Source organism: Equus przewalskii, chromosome 10 (genome assembly GCF_037783145.1).
Source record: "Equus przewalskii isolate Varuska chromosome 10, EquPr2, whole genome shotgun sequence".
In the NCBI taxonomy this organism is placed as follows: domain Eukaryota; kingdom Metazoa; phylum Chordata; class Mammalia; order Perissodactyla; family Equidae; genus Equus; species Equus przewalskii.
In genome coordinates, this window is record NC_091840.1 from 48,287,000 (window position 1) to 48,303,580 (window position 16,581).

The window sequence follows — 16,581 nt, forward strand, 5'->3', positions numbered from 1 at the left end:
TTGCCATGGGAACGGCAAGTGATTGCAATCACCGCTGTTTGTATTGTGAGCTCGCTCGCTCCCATCAATGCGGCTTTCGAAAAATAAGAAATACAAATCTTGACTTCGGCATGCCACTCATTGCTATGCAGAACAAACCCGAGAAGTTCTGTCAAACACGTCCTTCCTGGCATGTACGGGCTCTGGTTTGGAAATTCCCACCGGCCCAGCTTCCAGCCTGCTTCCTTTCCTCCCTGCTCAGCCAGGGGGCTCTGCTGAGGATGTCCTGGGAGCATCGCCCGCTGCCTGGTGGTTGGTGGGTGAGGGACTGGCCGCCGGGCTTCCCTCACAGCTGCCTGTGGCACTCCATTCCCAGCTAGTTATTTTTACGTTAATGGCTCATCATCACGATAATGATCACTTTCAGAAGATGGAGAGAGAGATGTCGTCCAGGGTCAGAGTCTTTTCAAAGTGATGGGCTGGGAAGAGCAGCTCTTGTGTGCCTGTCTGTTTCTGAGAAGTTTATGAGATGTTCTGGCTCACGGGTGCCTGCGAGGACTTAGCAGCACCCAACTGATCTTCTCTGAGCCCCCAGCTCCCTGGCCAGAGAGCTGGCCAGCTACTCAAATCCAGAGGCTGCCTGGAGGGAGAGCACTTCAGTCTCCTTTGAGTGAATCTCAAACACCTTTGCTCCCCCACATGCCCACAGAATGTGTCATGGAGAGAATGTGAAAATGTTGGCCTAAAGCCTGGAGGTAATTGATTAGAGCATTTTTCCCTGAGTAGGAACGGGCTCCAGAGATTGTGTGATCCCACCCCGTGCAACAGCCCAGAACAAACTCCTGAGCGAGGAAGGGACTTGCCAGGGGTCACAGCACATGGCAGTGTCTCCCAGGCCCTGTCTCTTGGTTTTGTGTAAATTCAATCTCGTTTCTGGGACATGCCTCAGAGCACTTCATTTCATAAACTTTACAAAACTATAACTTCTTTGCATTTGAAATACACACATGCCTTAGATCACTTTTCTTTAGAAAAGATGCAAGTTGGTATTTAAAAAAATGAGTTTAATTCTAGAAATCTGTGCTTAGTCAATACTATGTTCTTAAGCCAGAGCCACAGGCCAGGGGAAGGGATGAGTCCTCGTTAATTTCAAAATCAGCCTTGACCTCTGGGCCCACTTCCCAGAATCTTCTAGCTGTGTGACGTGGGGATCCACTTCGCCTCTTGGGCCCCCAGTATTGTCTTCTGTAAAATGGAGAAAAGGGAGCTCGCCTTGTCTACCTCACATCGTTTATGAGGTTTCTGATGAGCTCACGGATGCGCTTTATAAACTGTGAAGAGTTGTATAGTGTTAAATTGTGGTTCTTATTGTCACAGATTCTTAGGGTTAGGTCTTCTGGCTCCAGGTGGGACTAGAATTCCTCTTTTAGACCAAATGTCTACATGATGGATCTAAGTCTTTACTTTTTTGTTTGGATGAAAATGATTCCCCTTTGATATTTTGACATCGCATTCATCTAAGATTCTCTGGTTTAGACTATAAACCAATCAAGTATAAGAAGCACCTGGCACTAAACCCCCAGGGTGCAGCTCTACTGATGAGCAGGGGTTCATTCACTCATTCAACAAACACCAGAACCCCTTTGCGTGCCAGGCCCCGTGCTGAGCTTTGGGACTCAATGGTAAATAAATAGAATGGTCCCTGCCTGGTGAAGCCCCCACCTGGTCCCTGCCTTTTCCATCAGCCCCCTCATAGGACCATGGTTTTCAGCCTGACATTTTGGGCACCTGTTTGAAAACCAAAAGCCTCAGAATGGGAGCTGAAGTCTTATTTTAAAAACAGCTGCATTTTCAGTTTAAACTAGAGTCTGATGTTTCTAGGACTGGAGCAGTGTCTCATCTACACCATGTCCCCAGACGGAGCACAGAGCCAGCCACCCAGCAGATGCTTGGTAAGTGTTACTTGAATGTAACTGAATTCCCAGAGGTGGCTGGCTAGCTGGTCACCCAAGGTCTGTGCTTCCCTTCCCTAGTGTAGCATTGTTGCCAGAGGTGACTGCCCAGCCAGGGACTACGTTTCCAGCTAGGTAGGGAGACATGAATGTACATGGAGAAGGGCCGTGTGACACTGCGGGGTGAAGGAGCTTAAGAAGCAGGTGTTCCTTTATCCTCTCCTTATCCTCTTGCCGGATGGATGCAGGAGACAAACTATCGCCCATAGGCCAAATCTGCTCTGCTGTGTGTTTTTATAAAGTTTCATTGGAACCCAGCCATTCCCATTTGCTGCTTGCTTTGGTAAATAAAGTTTTATTGGAACACGGCCCTGCCCGTTTGTTTACTGTATAGTCTACGCCTGGTTTCTCCTTACGATGGCAGAGTTAAGGAGTTGTGACAGATATAGTCCGGCCCACAAAGCCTAAAATATTTACTATCTGGTCTTTTACAGAGAAAGTTTGCCAGTCCCTGCCCTAGAGGATGGCGGGGACACAAGATTGAAGGAACTGGGACCCCTGAATCTTTATGTGGACGAAATTGGTCTGCCAGCCAGGAACAGCCACTCACCTTGGACTCTTTTGTGAGTGAGAGGTAATCCTTCATCGTGTTAAGAGCTTGTATTTTGGGTTACCCTGCCTGTACCATGCGATGCACGGCCTACGCTGGGGCTCTGCACTGCTGAGTAATGGGTTGGCAACTGCTTCCAGACTTTTTGGTGAGTTTGTGCTTGAATCCGTGCAGAACTGATTCCCTAAGGTCATTGGCACAACCAGAGGATGCGGTGGCTTTAGGTGGCAAAGGACAGAGACAAACCTGACTTTCCTCAAGTATCATGGGGAGGGTCATTGAAAGGATGCAGGAGGGCGTAGGAGAGACGTGGGTCTCACAGCAACCCAGGGATGGACAAGACAGGCAGGAGAGGGAGATCTCATGGGATGGGGAACTGGACCCAGGGCAGTGTGGCGAGGTGCGCGAGAACATGGACTCCCGATTCAGACCACCTTGGTTTGAACCCCGATTTATCATTTACTAGCTGGGTGAACTTGGGCAAGCTCCTTCATCTCTCTGAGCCTGTATCCTCATCTCTGAAATGGGGGCAGTGACAGACCTAACTTCAGTGAGGATTATACGGCCTCTGCTGCTCAAGTGCTCAGCACGGTGATTGACAGCGCGTTAGGATGCAGAGCTGGAGGGGTCCTTGAGAGCATCCTGTCAACTCCTAGGTGTACGGAAGGGAACACTGAGGACCAGGCACACACCACGGACTCTACACCAGCCAGTGGGGCCGCTGCTGCTCCAGAGGCCCAAGGCAGACCCATCCTTGACTCTTTCTTCTTCCCCTGCTGAATCCAGTCACGTCAAGTCTTGTCCATTTTGCCTCCCAAATATCTCCTAGATCTGTCCATTTCTCTCCGCCTCCACCACCTCCCCCCATCCTAGCTGCCATCTCTTCCCGTCTGGACTTGACGCAAACCCTCCTGCCTGTCCTCACGGCATCCTGGGGCCTCCTCAAATCTCTTCTCTTCACAAAAGCCAGGGTGCTGTGTTTTCTAGAGGCAGACTGTTCGCAGTGCTGCCGCCTTACAGCCCTTCTGACAAAGCTTCCTTCCACAGCCACGGGTTCTGCCTTCCTCTCTGACTTATCTCATGCCTGCCTCGTCTTGCTCTCTGCCTCCCCCTCGAGAGAATGCCCTTGGTTCCCTGTGATGGCCGAGACTCCTCCCGTACTCCCCCAGGGCTTTTGCGCACGCTGTTCCTTTCACCTGGAGACAAGCGGGGGTGGACATTTCAGACTCATTGGCTGTGGGCAGCGTAACTTTTAAGGCGAGGTGGCTGCTGCTTGGCAGAGGGGACTTCCCTAGGGCAAACTTTTTCTGTAAAGGGCCAGATAGTATCTATTTTATGCTTTGTGGGCCGTGAGGTCTCTGTTGCAATTACTCCACTCTGCTGACCTGCTGCAAACGCAGCCGCAGGCAAGATGGAAATGAATGGGCGTGGCTGCGTTCCAATAAAACTTTATTCACAAAAACAGGCCGCTCTGGAGAATGGGGTGCTGTGAGCCACTAGCAGCTGATATTCACAGCTCTGGCTTTAAAGGGGATCTGGGAAGGCAGAGACAGCATCCGTGTCTTCATCAACTAGATATGAGAACCTCCCTTACTAGATTCTGGAAAGCCTGAGGTTTGGACCGGGTCCTGCCGGCTGGATGGGTCACTCGGCCATGTGTGCTTGGGGGATCTCGTGTTTCCCTCTGGGTGACAGGTGTATGGTAAGGTGGACTGAGATGTGGGGCACACTGCTTCCCAGGGCCGCCTTCAGCATCCTGAACTGGAAAATGAGGGGCAGACGGAGGAATCTGAGTACCCCCGGCTCTAACACCCCAGGCACCGCGGGTGGGGCGAGGAAGGGCGAGAAGCTGCTCCGCGGGTGCTGGGAAGAAGGTGGCAGAGAGGTACCGCTGGCTTTGGCCATCCCTTTCCAAGGCGGCCGGGTCCCCTCCCGTCTGCTCCTCTCAGAGTTATCCGTGCCTGGAGACAATTTGTTGTCAAAATGACATAGTTCACTTTGGGCATATTGAAGAAAAAAAACCCCTGTTTCCTAGTGTCTAAATCTCATTAAAAAAGCAATTTTGCAATCAATTACAATGCAATTTAGCCACTAACGATTTAATTATATATATAAAAAAAGACGAAGATCAAGCAGAAGCGAGTTTGTTCTTCCCGTGCTCATATTTCTGAGCCAGACCGAGAGAGCCTGTCTTCCGAGGACTGTTTGGAGCAAAGTGAGTGGCCGGCTTGGCCCAATTACGTTCCCAGTTAAACTTCCCAAGTCAATATATTATATTCACCCGAGGAGGTGGTGTTGTTGGGAGTACACTGGAGTGGGAGAGGATTCATTTTCCTGCAAGAGCTTGGGCCTTTCTCATTCTGTCATGCGCTATAAAAATTGTATCATTCCATGTGGCTTTTATTAAAGGAACGTTATTTCTGTAAATTATCTTTTAATGCTGTGGAAGAGTTTGCCTTCTGGAATCATCTCAGCAAAAGAATTGGGGGATGAGATGGAGGTTTGAGTTTGCAGAGCACTGGGAAGTCAAGACTTGGAGAGAGAAATGGAGAATAGGCTGAACAGGGCGGGCCTGCCACAGAGAGAGCTTGCGGGGGGGCGGGGGGGCGGGGGGGGGTGGGGGGGTGGGGACCACCGACGCAGCATCCGTGCATTCCTTATCGGGAGGAAGAGGGGACAGGCTCCTCTCAGGGGCTCCGCCTACTGTTGCTTCTTTCTTGGCTCCCGTCGCTGGCAAAGGGTGCAGTGGAGTCTGAGGCACAGACACTGGCCCTGTCTTGAGTCCCTTTCCATTGCCTTCTCTTCAGGCCCCTTCTGCCTCACCGTCCTCCAGCTCCTCTTCTCCGCTCTCCAGCCCACATTCGACTCCCCACTCTTCTCCTGGCGGACACTTTCCGTTCCACACATCACAGCCCTGAGAACCACACCCTCTGTCTTTCTGTCCCGGTTGGCTCCCTTCTCACCAGGGGAGGAGTACTGGATGCAGAGAGCTCCAATGCCTGGGGCTCTGTAAATACTGCAGGGAGGCTTATTTTTGCTATTCTCTTGTTAGGAGGCATGAGGGTCAGGAGTATGTCTGTTGAGGGTCTTTTTGGGCATCAAGTGGCAGAATGGCTACGGCAGGTGCACAGGCTGCAGAATATAAATCACTAATGTCACTACTTTTGTTTTAAAGAATGTTTACATCAGTATTGCACATGGACTGGAAGATGCATTAAAGTCATGAAGGGAAATGATGCTTTCTGCCCTCGGTGCATCCGTGACATGGTTAGAGCCAGATGCCCACAAAGCTTCAGCTGTGGTTATGTTCCCAGAGATCTTTACACTTCCCATGAAGAAATTCTGTTCCTTTCCCTCAAGTTGAGTCTCAGCTGTGGCCCCAGTGTGAGCCCTGATTCTGGCTGCAGGCCGAGGACTGATCCCGGGTATGGGCTGAGTTCTGACTCCATTCCCAGACGGAACTCTGGCCCTGGCCCAAGACTGAGGTCCAAACGCCAGCCCTGGACTGGACTTGGATCTTTGCATGGTTGGAGCCATGAGCCAGCTGCAGTCAAGCCCAGCCCCTCCATCTCACAGGCACATGCCATTGTCACAGGGAAGCCCCCAGAAGAGCACAGCCTTCCTCTCACGGGGACATGACTTACATCCAAGTCCTGCACCCGTGGGAGGCTTGAAGCCTCCCACAGATGCAGGAAAGAGGGCCGAGGCTCCCCAAATCGTCAGTGCTGCTGCTGAGAATGTGTGGGAGGAGGCTGGGGAGGAGGGAGAAAGAGAGCATTTCACCCAAACACCAGCTGGGCCTGCACCTGATCAGCAACGGTGCCCTTTGGAGATGCCACAGCCTCCTCTGACATCCCCCCTGCTATGGACTGAATGCTTTGCCTGACCCCTGCTTCGTATGTTGAAGCCCTGATCCCCAGTGCGATGGTGTTTGGAGGTGGGGCCTTGGGAAGGAATTCAAGTTAGATGAGGTCATGAGGGTGGGGCCCTCATGGTGGGATTGATGCCCTTAAAAAAAATGAGGAGGAGACACAGATCTCTCTCTCTCCCTCAACCACACGAGGATATAGCAAGAACATGGCCATCTGCGAGCCAGGAGGAGGGCTCTCACCAGACACCCACTCTGCTGGCACCTTGATCTTGAACTTCCAGCCTCCAGAACTGTGAGAAACACATGCTCGTTGTTTAAGCCACCCGGTCTCTACAGTATTTTATTCCAGCAGGGCTGAAGGACTAAGACCCCGCTCCTCCACCCCTTCTCGGTTGTGCAGGCTCTTCATTTGACCCAGCTCATCAGACACTACCTCTGGGAAGCCATAAGAAAGATGATGATGATGGTGAGGATGCTGAGCATGGCTAGTACATACACGGTGCTTATGATGGGCCGGGCACGGTGTTTGTGTTTTGTCCATCTCATTTTGTAGAACCCTCACCAACAACCCTGGAAGGTCGATATTCTTGTTTGTCCACTTTACAGAGGGTCAGTGACTTATGAGGGCCTAGGAAAGACTCAAACAGAGACCTTTCTGAGTTCATAGAGGATGCTTTTAACCCCCGTGTAGCTTCCCAAGGATGGCGTTAAGCAGAGAAACGACATCGTCCTATTTGCACTTCGGGCAGATCATTCGGGTTGCTGGGTCCTGTGTCGGGTGGATTGGAGAGGGAGAGAGTGGAGGCCTGGAGGCGGGGTGCAGGGTGGGGAGGCCGCTGCCGAGTCCAGCACTCTGTAGACGCAGCAGCGACTCTTCCACAGGGAGAAGCCAAGGGGCCAGCACCCCTGCACCCAGCTTGTCCCAGGACGTGGCAGCTTCAAGTGGAAAGGCTGTGAGACCCAAGAGGTGGCCACAGCTTTGAGGCCTGGGGGTTGGACCTCAGCCCAGCTCCTTCCACCCAGCCAGGGTGCGTCCCCATCTGCTTGGCCAGCCTTGACCACACTGTTTCTGCTTTATCTAATTCCCAATGAGCCCGGCTCTGGGCCACGCTGCACAGACAGAACACATAATTATGTATTGATTTCCTTCCAAAGATGCATGGCCTTGAGTTAACATGGCATTTTTGTGGCCCTGCATAAACACAATCAGAGAGTAACAGGGTTCGATTTTGGGGGAAGTCAGAGGAGCCTGACTCCTGGGTGAGGAGAGGATGGCCTGTCATGACACAGGAGTGAGAAGTGCCATCAACTGGGCTTTGTGGCCAGGGGAGGGAGCACACTATGGCTTCTCAGGGATTCAGATGCTGCTGGAGGCTGGCTGGGTGGGTTGGCCACTGCGGACGAAACAGAAACTTGCTCTCAACCTCCCTCATTGGTAAAGGGAGTCCAAATTCTGTGCGTCGATTTGTCCATCTCTCTCCCTCCTCCATCAGTGCAATTTTCTACGAATTCCCCCAGGTGATTAAGTTTCACAGTGTTTTGCCAGATGGCGTATTTCCCCACTTTCCCGGTCCTCCCGGGACTGTCTGAAATACAGGCCAAGCACTCTTACCTCAAAATTTCATTAAGGAGTTTAATTAACAGAAATGACTCTGAAAGCCATAGATCACATCCAAGTGTGTGTGCCACATGCAGACGCAGACAGGCTCTCAGCTGGCTCCCTTTGGCTCTGACACCCAGTCACGTCATCCTCAGCCATCAAATCAAGCCGTGACCTTCCCTCCTCCCTCAAGAAAAACTTTGGAGCAGGGTGCAGCCTTAAAAACTAAGCCTGGAGGGATTTCCCTCCCCCAGGACCCCTCCCTGGAGGCACTGAGTTTGTTCCTCCTTAAGTCCAACAAAAGGGAATTCCACAAGGGTCAGCTCCGATGTTGGGGGCCGGGCAGACAATTGCCAGTCTGCCACCGTCATGCCCTCGGGACAGAGCCTGTGAGCCACAGGGTATGAGGGGCTGCCGCCTGCCCTCTCCCTAAGGGGCTGCATTGCTGTCTTTCCTGATTCTGACATGAGTGGAAAACACAGAGCCACTCACTCCACGATCTACTGGAAGTCGGATCTGCTTCTTTCACCACCCTCTCCTGGGCACCTCTTCTGTGTTTCTTCCTTTGCTCTCCAGAACCTTCATGGCGGTTCTCTTGGGTGGTGTGTTGTCTCTGACGATGCACCAAGGGCCTTTCCATAGCATGAGTTTCTGGCCCGGAGCCCTGTAGAAATAGCCCCCAAACTGATGGTTCTCAACCGGGGCACCTCAAACTCCAGAGTGTGGTTCTGGTTGGACCAAAGATGGAGGGGGTGCCTAGTTGTCCCGCAATGTTTTCAACAAACTATCCCTTACCCCCTGGACTTTGTCCAGCCAGACGTTCTTGTAGGTGCCCAACTTGCTCACAAGTACTTGACCCTGGAACACGAGTCCTTTTTGGCTCATCATCACATAGTCCAGGAATACAACTATGGTGTAAATAAAGGGAGTTTTGCCTTTTGTTTGGTTCTGAACATTACCTACAGTTGGTCACCATTTTGGAAATCATTACTGATAGGAATGGTGCTTGTAATATCTGATATATAACCAATATAACACTCCTGGGTCACTCTGCGTGCGTAGATCTGCATTTAATATAGGAAGCTGATTACTTCATTACGTCTTCAGTGCAATTATGCCCAGACATTTACATGTTGAAATATAGATTGTTTTATTATAATTTATTTTCCTTGCCTACCTCCCCTATATTATGGTTAGTGAATTATTTTGAGTTTAAAAAAATTTGAGTTTAGGTTGGTTCTTTTTTCTATGCTTTCATTTTGAGGATAGTAAAGGGTACTATGATAGATTGTTTAGTGGCCACAAAATCCTGCCATCTAAGTATGCACGTCCCTTTGCAAATGTGACTTTGCCACTCCTCCATTCACAGGTGAAGTCTATCTCTCCACCACCTGGAATCTGGGCTGGCCTTGTGACTTGCTTTGACCAACAGATTATGGCAGAAGGGACACTATATAACTTGCAAGGCTAGACCTTAAGATCCCTTGCAGCTTCTTCACCCTCTTGGAATTCCATCCTGAGACCACCAGGCCAGGAAGCTGGTCTACCCTACAGGAGGATGGAGGTGAACGGAGGCGCCCTAGCTGACAGCCAGACCAGCTGCCAGACATGTGAGCAAATCCATCTTGGACCTTCCAGCCTGGTCAACTTTTAAGCTTAAGCAAGTGCTTAATAAATAAGCCCAGTAGAGGACCATTCCAGCCAACCCATAGAAACATGAGAAATAATAAATTGTGATTTAAGCCACCAAGTTTTGGGGTAGTTTGTTATGTACCAATAATTAACCGATACAGGGATGTTACAAAATATTTGTTTTTTAAAAGAAGGATTGAGAACCACTGGCCCAATCAAACCAACATGTATTGAGCACCTGCTGTATGCTAGAGTGTCATCATTCATGTTTCTGAGGAAGAGACTGGCGAGTGTGGTTTATAAAGTTTGTGCCTGAGGGAAGAAGATGGGGACCCTGTTGCCAGAACTAAACCTCATGGTGAGGACTGGGTTTTGGGATAAGGCAGAAGCTGTTCACTGGGACACTCGATCAAGGCTTTGGTAACAGACCGAGGACTCAGAGCTGAGTCACAGGGTGGGACTGGACCACCTTTCATCTTACCTGACTCAAGTCAGGAGGCACATCAGAGTCTGGCGGCCTTCAGTTGACGGGGTGAGGGGAAGAGGCAGATTTCATTCTTTGGAGGACCAAAGCCCTGACAAATTTCCAACTTTCTTTATGAAATTTATAGTAAAGTGACACTAGACCCTACGACAAGTGTAAACAAATCCAGTAAAGTTTTGATTTTTCCCATAATCAACTTTATTCTCTTTGAAAACAAATATAAGAAACATGAATTGTAAAATAAAAAATACTTTGAGATTGCTTCCAGTTCTGATCATTGTGGAATGGTTTATATCAGAATATCTTTCCTAGAGACAATAATTGTGAACCCTGGGCAATCGTGAAAGGTAACTATTTGAAGACACAGTAGAGTGCCCCCAAATGGACAGATGATGGAGGACATTCCACTGTTGAAAGAAAGGAGCTGCACTGGCTGAGATGTGCATTTCTCTGGCTTTCCCCAGTGGCAGATGGGTGGCTGGGACTTAGGGAGAGGGCCTCAGTTGTTGGCTTAGAGTTCAGGGCTTCCAGAGTGGATAGAGGATGAAGGTATGAAGGCTGAGAGGGAAAAGTGCATAGAGGGGCCCCTGAATCTGCATGTACTCCTCTCAAATCCTCAGCTGATCTCTGAATGCACATGTGTGGAGGACACATCAGGGAGCCCCTCAAAAAGTACTAAGGCTAAAGGAGCTGGACCAAGACTTCAGGGGAGACAGTTTGGAGTTTGAATCCTATCAGGTTAGAGGCTTGGTGGACCCTTGGGCTTTCCATTGGAATCCAAGAAGGGCCACACCAGGGAGGGGAGATTATGTCCCAGGACTAGGGATTTGCTCTCAGACTAAGGACCTAACTGAAAAAGATCTGCTCTAATAACGTGTGAAACCAAGGCTCTAAGAGCTCAAGGTGATTGGCTAGTAAGCAACACTCATCACAGAAAAAAAAATACAGAATCCAGTTTATTCCATGTACTGTACACAATGACCAGTAGACAATTAAAACTTGCTAGACACAAAGAAACAAGAACATGTGATCAACAGTCAAAATTAAAAATAGACCATAGAAACAGACTTCAAAATGACCCAGATATTGGAAGTAGCTGACAGCTCTTTAAAAAGAAGCTATTAAAATATACAAAGTCTTGATCATAATGATGGGCAGATGAGAGAAAGATAAAAATGAGAACCAAATGGAAATTTCAGAATTGAAAACTAAAATATATGAAGAGAAAAATTTACTAGTGGGCTTAATAGCAAACTGGAGATGGCAGGTGAAACTGAAGATAGCTCAAAAGAAATCATCCAATCTGAAGAACAGGGAAAAAAAGACGAATTGAAATAAAATTGAACATGGTCTCAGTGACCTGCAAGACAATATCAAGGGGTCTGTCATGTATGTAATTCGAGTGCTAGAAGGAGAAGAGAGAGAGAGGATTGGGCAGAAAAAATATATGTGGAAAAAACAACATCCTAGATTTCCTCAAATTTTGTGAAAACATACACTTACGGATCCAAGAAACTCAGCAAATCCCACAGCTGGATAAATATAAAGAAAATTGCACCTAGGCACATTATCATCAAACTACTGAAAATGAAAGAATGGGAAAAACTTGAGCACAGAGACAAAAACACTTTACATACCGGGAACAATGATACAAATGAGAGCTGACTTTTCATCAAAAACGATGATGATCGTGTGACAATGGAACGGCGTCTTCAATGCGCTGAAAGGAAAAACTAGTCAACTCAAAATTCTATGTCCAGCAAAAACCATCTTTTTCATATAAAAAAATGAAGGCAATATAAAGACATTTTCAGTTAAACAAAAGCTGAGAGAACCCACACTTCACAAAATCCTAAAGGAAGTTCTTCACAACGAAGGAAAATGGCACCAGTTGGAAACTCAGATAGAAAGAAAAGATGAACAGCACCAATAATGGTGAAATGTGGGTAAATATAAAAAACAATATTTTTCTTCTTTTGCTGTTTTTAGAAGACAAATGACTGCTTCTAGGAAAAAGCATAGCATTATATAGTAAGGTTTATAATGTATGAAAATGGAAACTATATGACAAGAACAGAACAGGGGATGGGGTGGGTAAATGTGATTCTACTGTTTCAGGTTCTTGAATTAAAAACAATACTGCAGGTACCCCAGGTGTGCCGGTGTCCCAGGTGTGCACTTAGTCTGAGTGATGGGGACCAGCACAGGGTGGGTAGCCCCAGCTGTGGGTGGAGGGGGAGGAGAGGGCAGGCGGCCAGGAAGCCCCTACAGCAGAAGTTCTGCTTGGGACCGAGGTTGTCCTTGGACTTAGGGTAGACTTTGGGGATGACTTAGTCTAAAAGGCTCGGGGCAGGAGCCAGATGGAGAGACGCTGAAGCTCTTAACTTTGGGAACTGGAGAGAAACCTTGAAACGATCATCTCCTCCCCTCCTTGCATCTTACAGATGATGAAACTGAGGCCCAGAAAGGTGAACCCCCTCTTGGAAGGACTGGCTAGTGAGTGACTGTATTCAGGATTTGAGCCCACGTCTGCAGGTCCAGCAGTGCTCTCTTCCCCACGTCTGCTCCCCTAAGCTCCTTTGGGTCCCCTGGGAGGGTTGACTCCCCAGGCACTTTAGGATCATCTATGGATCCTCAAAAGAGGGACTACAGGACCCTTAATCTCTTGTTGCCCCAGAGAGCAAATAATGTGTTTCCATTTATTGGAGGAAAGCAACCCCAGGACTCCTGATAGAACTAAGAACCCAGCACAAAGCCTTTATCTTGTTTCCATCAGCATAACCTGCCTGGAGCATGAAATCCCGCGTCTCCCTGGCACCTTATCACTAATGGGATCAGTCATCTCTGCGGGTGTGGGGGCTGTGCGTGCACACTCTGCATGGCTGGGAAGATGCTGTGACTGCCCATCCTGCCTGCGGAGGAGAAGCTGCCTGTTCAAGAGGGGAAAACCCTCAGGGTCATTTCATCCCGATACAGGCACCCTCCCAGCTGCTCCACTGCCGGGAGGCAATGGAGGACCGGGGGCCCTCAGGCTGGGCCCCCCTGACCCCTCACCTGCAGCCTTAGTCAGGGGCTGTGGCTGTCACGGCAAGAGCTCTGACGGGGAAGGTGGTAGAGTCAGAGCCATTTAGAGGTTCCACGGGGCTTTCACCTCCTACTTCTAGAAGCTTCTCCATCATATCTAACACACATCTCCTATGAAATATGGACTTTTTTCTTACTATAAACAAATTGAAAGGACATTTATAATTTTGCTTTCAAAATCATTTGGGCACAAGTAACTAACTTAATTTGGTGTTGGCCAGGCTTTCCCAGACATCCTCTGGAAGACGCGGGAATTCTTGCAAGGTGACAAAAGCTGATGTATACATTGTTTTCAAATGTAAGGAAATATTTTCCACATTCAAAATTTAGTTGTTAGCGAGGCCAAGCTCCGTATTCTGTTTGGTAACTTTAATTCAGCATTTTATGAAATTTGATTTTGCAATTTTCTTTTCATGTTTTGGAACGGATAATAGGCCTTAAATATTTTCACAGGCTCTAGTCTCTCCCCCTGTCACACCTACTGGATAAAATGACCTCATATGCATGCAGAAGCCAGGCCACCTGGGGCTCCTGTCTCAGTTCTGCCGTTTATCAGCTGTGTCACCTCCAGCAGGGGCCTGGCCCCTTCTGAGCCTTCATTTCCTCAGCGGGACAGTGAGGAGTGGAATGACACAGACTCGATCCTCCATCCCAAGATGCCCTTCTGGGATCAGGCTGGGTGGCAGGTCTAGCCAATCCAGAATAGTCTAGATCTTGGGCATACAGTAGCTGGTGGCTGGATTCCCCCTACTTGGCAGGTGAAGGGTTAACCAGGTGGGAATCCAAGCCCAGAGCTGGGGCCTCTGTTGCCTGGGCAACAGGTGCCTCCTCGTGCCAGTGACTCAGATGGGTGTGGGCTTTGAGTGGGCTCCGGGCCGCTCTCCATTTCCTGCCCATGATGTTAGCTCTTGTTTCCCGGCTGTGGCCTGAGTCACACTGGAACTTCTCCCACCTCCTCCGTTGCAGGGGGCTGCTTCCACCGGTCTTTGGGCCTGCGCCCTAGGCAGTGACCCGCCCCTACCCCTGGGTGCTGGGACTGTGTGGGAGGGGGCTGTGCAAGCGGCCCAGTGCTGTGGGTGCAGCAGCTCCACGGATGAAGGATGGGAGCGGCGTCAGGGGCTGCCAGAGCCAGAGCTTCCCTCAAACCCTTCCAGGCTTCTTAGGGTCTGCAGGATACAGGCCCCACGCTCAGCCCCTCATCACAGTGCCCACCAGTTCTCCGACATCCACCGTCCTGTTTCCATGCTTTGGTTTATACCATTCCCTCCTGCCTTCTTCTGGGGTCGGGCTTTTGAACATGCCCCTCCTCTGGGAAGCTTCCTCTCTCTCTTTGCCCCACAGCGCCAAGCTCAGCCCTCGGTCCAGGCCTTACCTCCTGTCTTGTCCTAAACCTTGGCCAGCTTGCCTTACCTGTCTCCGGAGGGGTCTCTAGGAACCCTTTGGGTTTCAGACAGCGGGGCACATTGCTGTTGTCAACGAACAAGAGGCATAAACTGCAAGAGAAGCAAAAAGTTTATTTGGGGGTTCCAAGGATTGCAATTTGGGGAGCCCAGATTTGGGTAGCAACCAAAATAGTGTTCTGCTAGGGAGTAAAAGTCAGGGGCTTTTAAAGGCAAAGAAGGGAGGTTGTATTACAAAGAATTTTAATTGGAGCTGGAGGCAGAGAGCTGGTCTTGGCTAAATATTGACTGACTATTGATTGTACTTCAGAAAGTCCACTATCCTGTTTTTGTGATCAGGATGTACATTCTCCTGCTGACTTCTCAAACAGCTGCTTGCAAAACAATTGCCGTTTTGGTCCAGTCCAAAGTTCAAGACAGCAAAGCAGTTTCTCTGGAAAGGCGGCTCAGACTCCATTTTAAAACGGCCCCACTAATGTCAATTTTGACACTGTTCACCAAAACTAATTTCCTCTTCTTCCTGGCCACACAGCTGGACTGCATTTCCCAGCTTCCCTTGAGGTTGGCTGGCCCTTATGATTGATTGTGCTAACTGCTGGAAAGTGAACGGCAGTTATGTGTGCACTTTCTGGACTAAGACTTTCTTCTTCTTCTTTTTTTAAATCAATGTTATTAAAGTATAATTTACATACAATAAAATGCACCCTTTAAAAGTGTACAGTCTGATGTACGTCTCCACTACCAGACTGTGTATACCACCAACCATCACAATCGAGTTACAGAAGACTGCCGCCTGCCAAAGGATTTTCCCATGCTCCTTTGCAGCAAACCCCTCCCACCTGCAGGCAACCACTGATTTGCTTTCTGTTATCATAGATTGGTTTTGCATATTCTAAGATTTCACGTAAACAGAATCATACAACATGAAGTCATCTGGGCTGGCTACTTTGGCTGAATCTAATTTTCTGAAATCGATCCATGTTGTGTTTATCAGTAGTTTGTTCCTTTTATGCTGAGTGGGGTTCCATTGTATGAATTTGCCACAACTCGTTCACCCATTCGTTTGCTGGTGGACGTATGGTTTGTCGGTAGCTTAGGGCTATTATGGCTAAGGCTGCCGTGCATATTTGTGTCCAGTCTCCAGGTGAACACACATTTCCTACTCTCTTGGTTATACGCCGAGTAGTGGAGTTGCTGAGTCATAGAAGTGTATGTTTAACTACAAGAAATTGCCAAACTGTTTTCCACAGTGGTTCCAGCACTCTGCCTTCAGCAGTACATGAGAGTTCCCGTTATTCCACACCCTCACCGACAGTTGATGCTCTCAGTCTGCTTCATTGCAAACATTCTGGCGGGTGTGTCACGGCATCTCATTGTAGTTTTAATTTGCATTCCCTCCACGGCTATTGATATCCAGCGTCCTTTGATGGACTTCTTGGCCGTTTGTGTGGTCATCAGCTTTGGGGATTGAGTTAAAAACTTTGCCCATTTAAAAAATTTATTGTTTTCTTATTATTGAGTACTAAAAGTTTTTTTTATATGCTCTGGATGCAAAGGTGTTGTCAGATATATCGATTACAAAGATGATCTCTTTGTGGCTTGTCTTTTCATTTTTTTAACGGTGTCTTTTGAAAAGGAGACTTTTTAAAATTCTGAAGCGTCCAGTTATTTGGTTTGTCAATTGTTTCTTTGATGGTTTGCTCTTTTTGTGTCCCATGGAAGAGATCTTTGCCCAAAGTCACTGGCCAAAAACGTTTGTGTCCCTCCTGCTTCCTTCTTCCTCTTCTGCTGGCTGGAAGCCGATGACAACAGGACCCGAGGGGATACAGAAGCCACAAGATGAAAGGAGTCTGAGATCCAGTCACTGCATGAAGGAGAGTCACCAACCAGGGCCACCTTCCTCCGACTGGGAGCGGGAGGCAGCAATAAATGCCTACTGCGTTTGCACCATGAACACTGTGCAGGTCTA

General features: G+C 48.8%; 1 long non-coding RNA gene across 1 annotated transcript; it reads left to right on the forward strand.

Annotated features, from left to right (window-relative positions):
* The first annotated feature begins 1,857 nt into the window (after positions 1–1,857).
* Positions 1,858–9,762, forward strand: LOC139073957 (uncharacterized). The gene is made up of 3 exons (XR_011523188.1): positions 1,858–1,931; positions 2,426–2,565; positions 9,382–9,762. It is a non-coding gene; the product is annotated as an uncharacterized lncRNA (long non-coding RNA).
* The last annotated feature ends 6,819 nt before the right edge of the window (positions 9,763–16,581 follow it).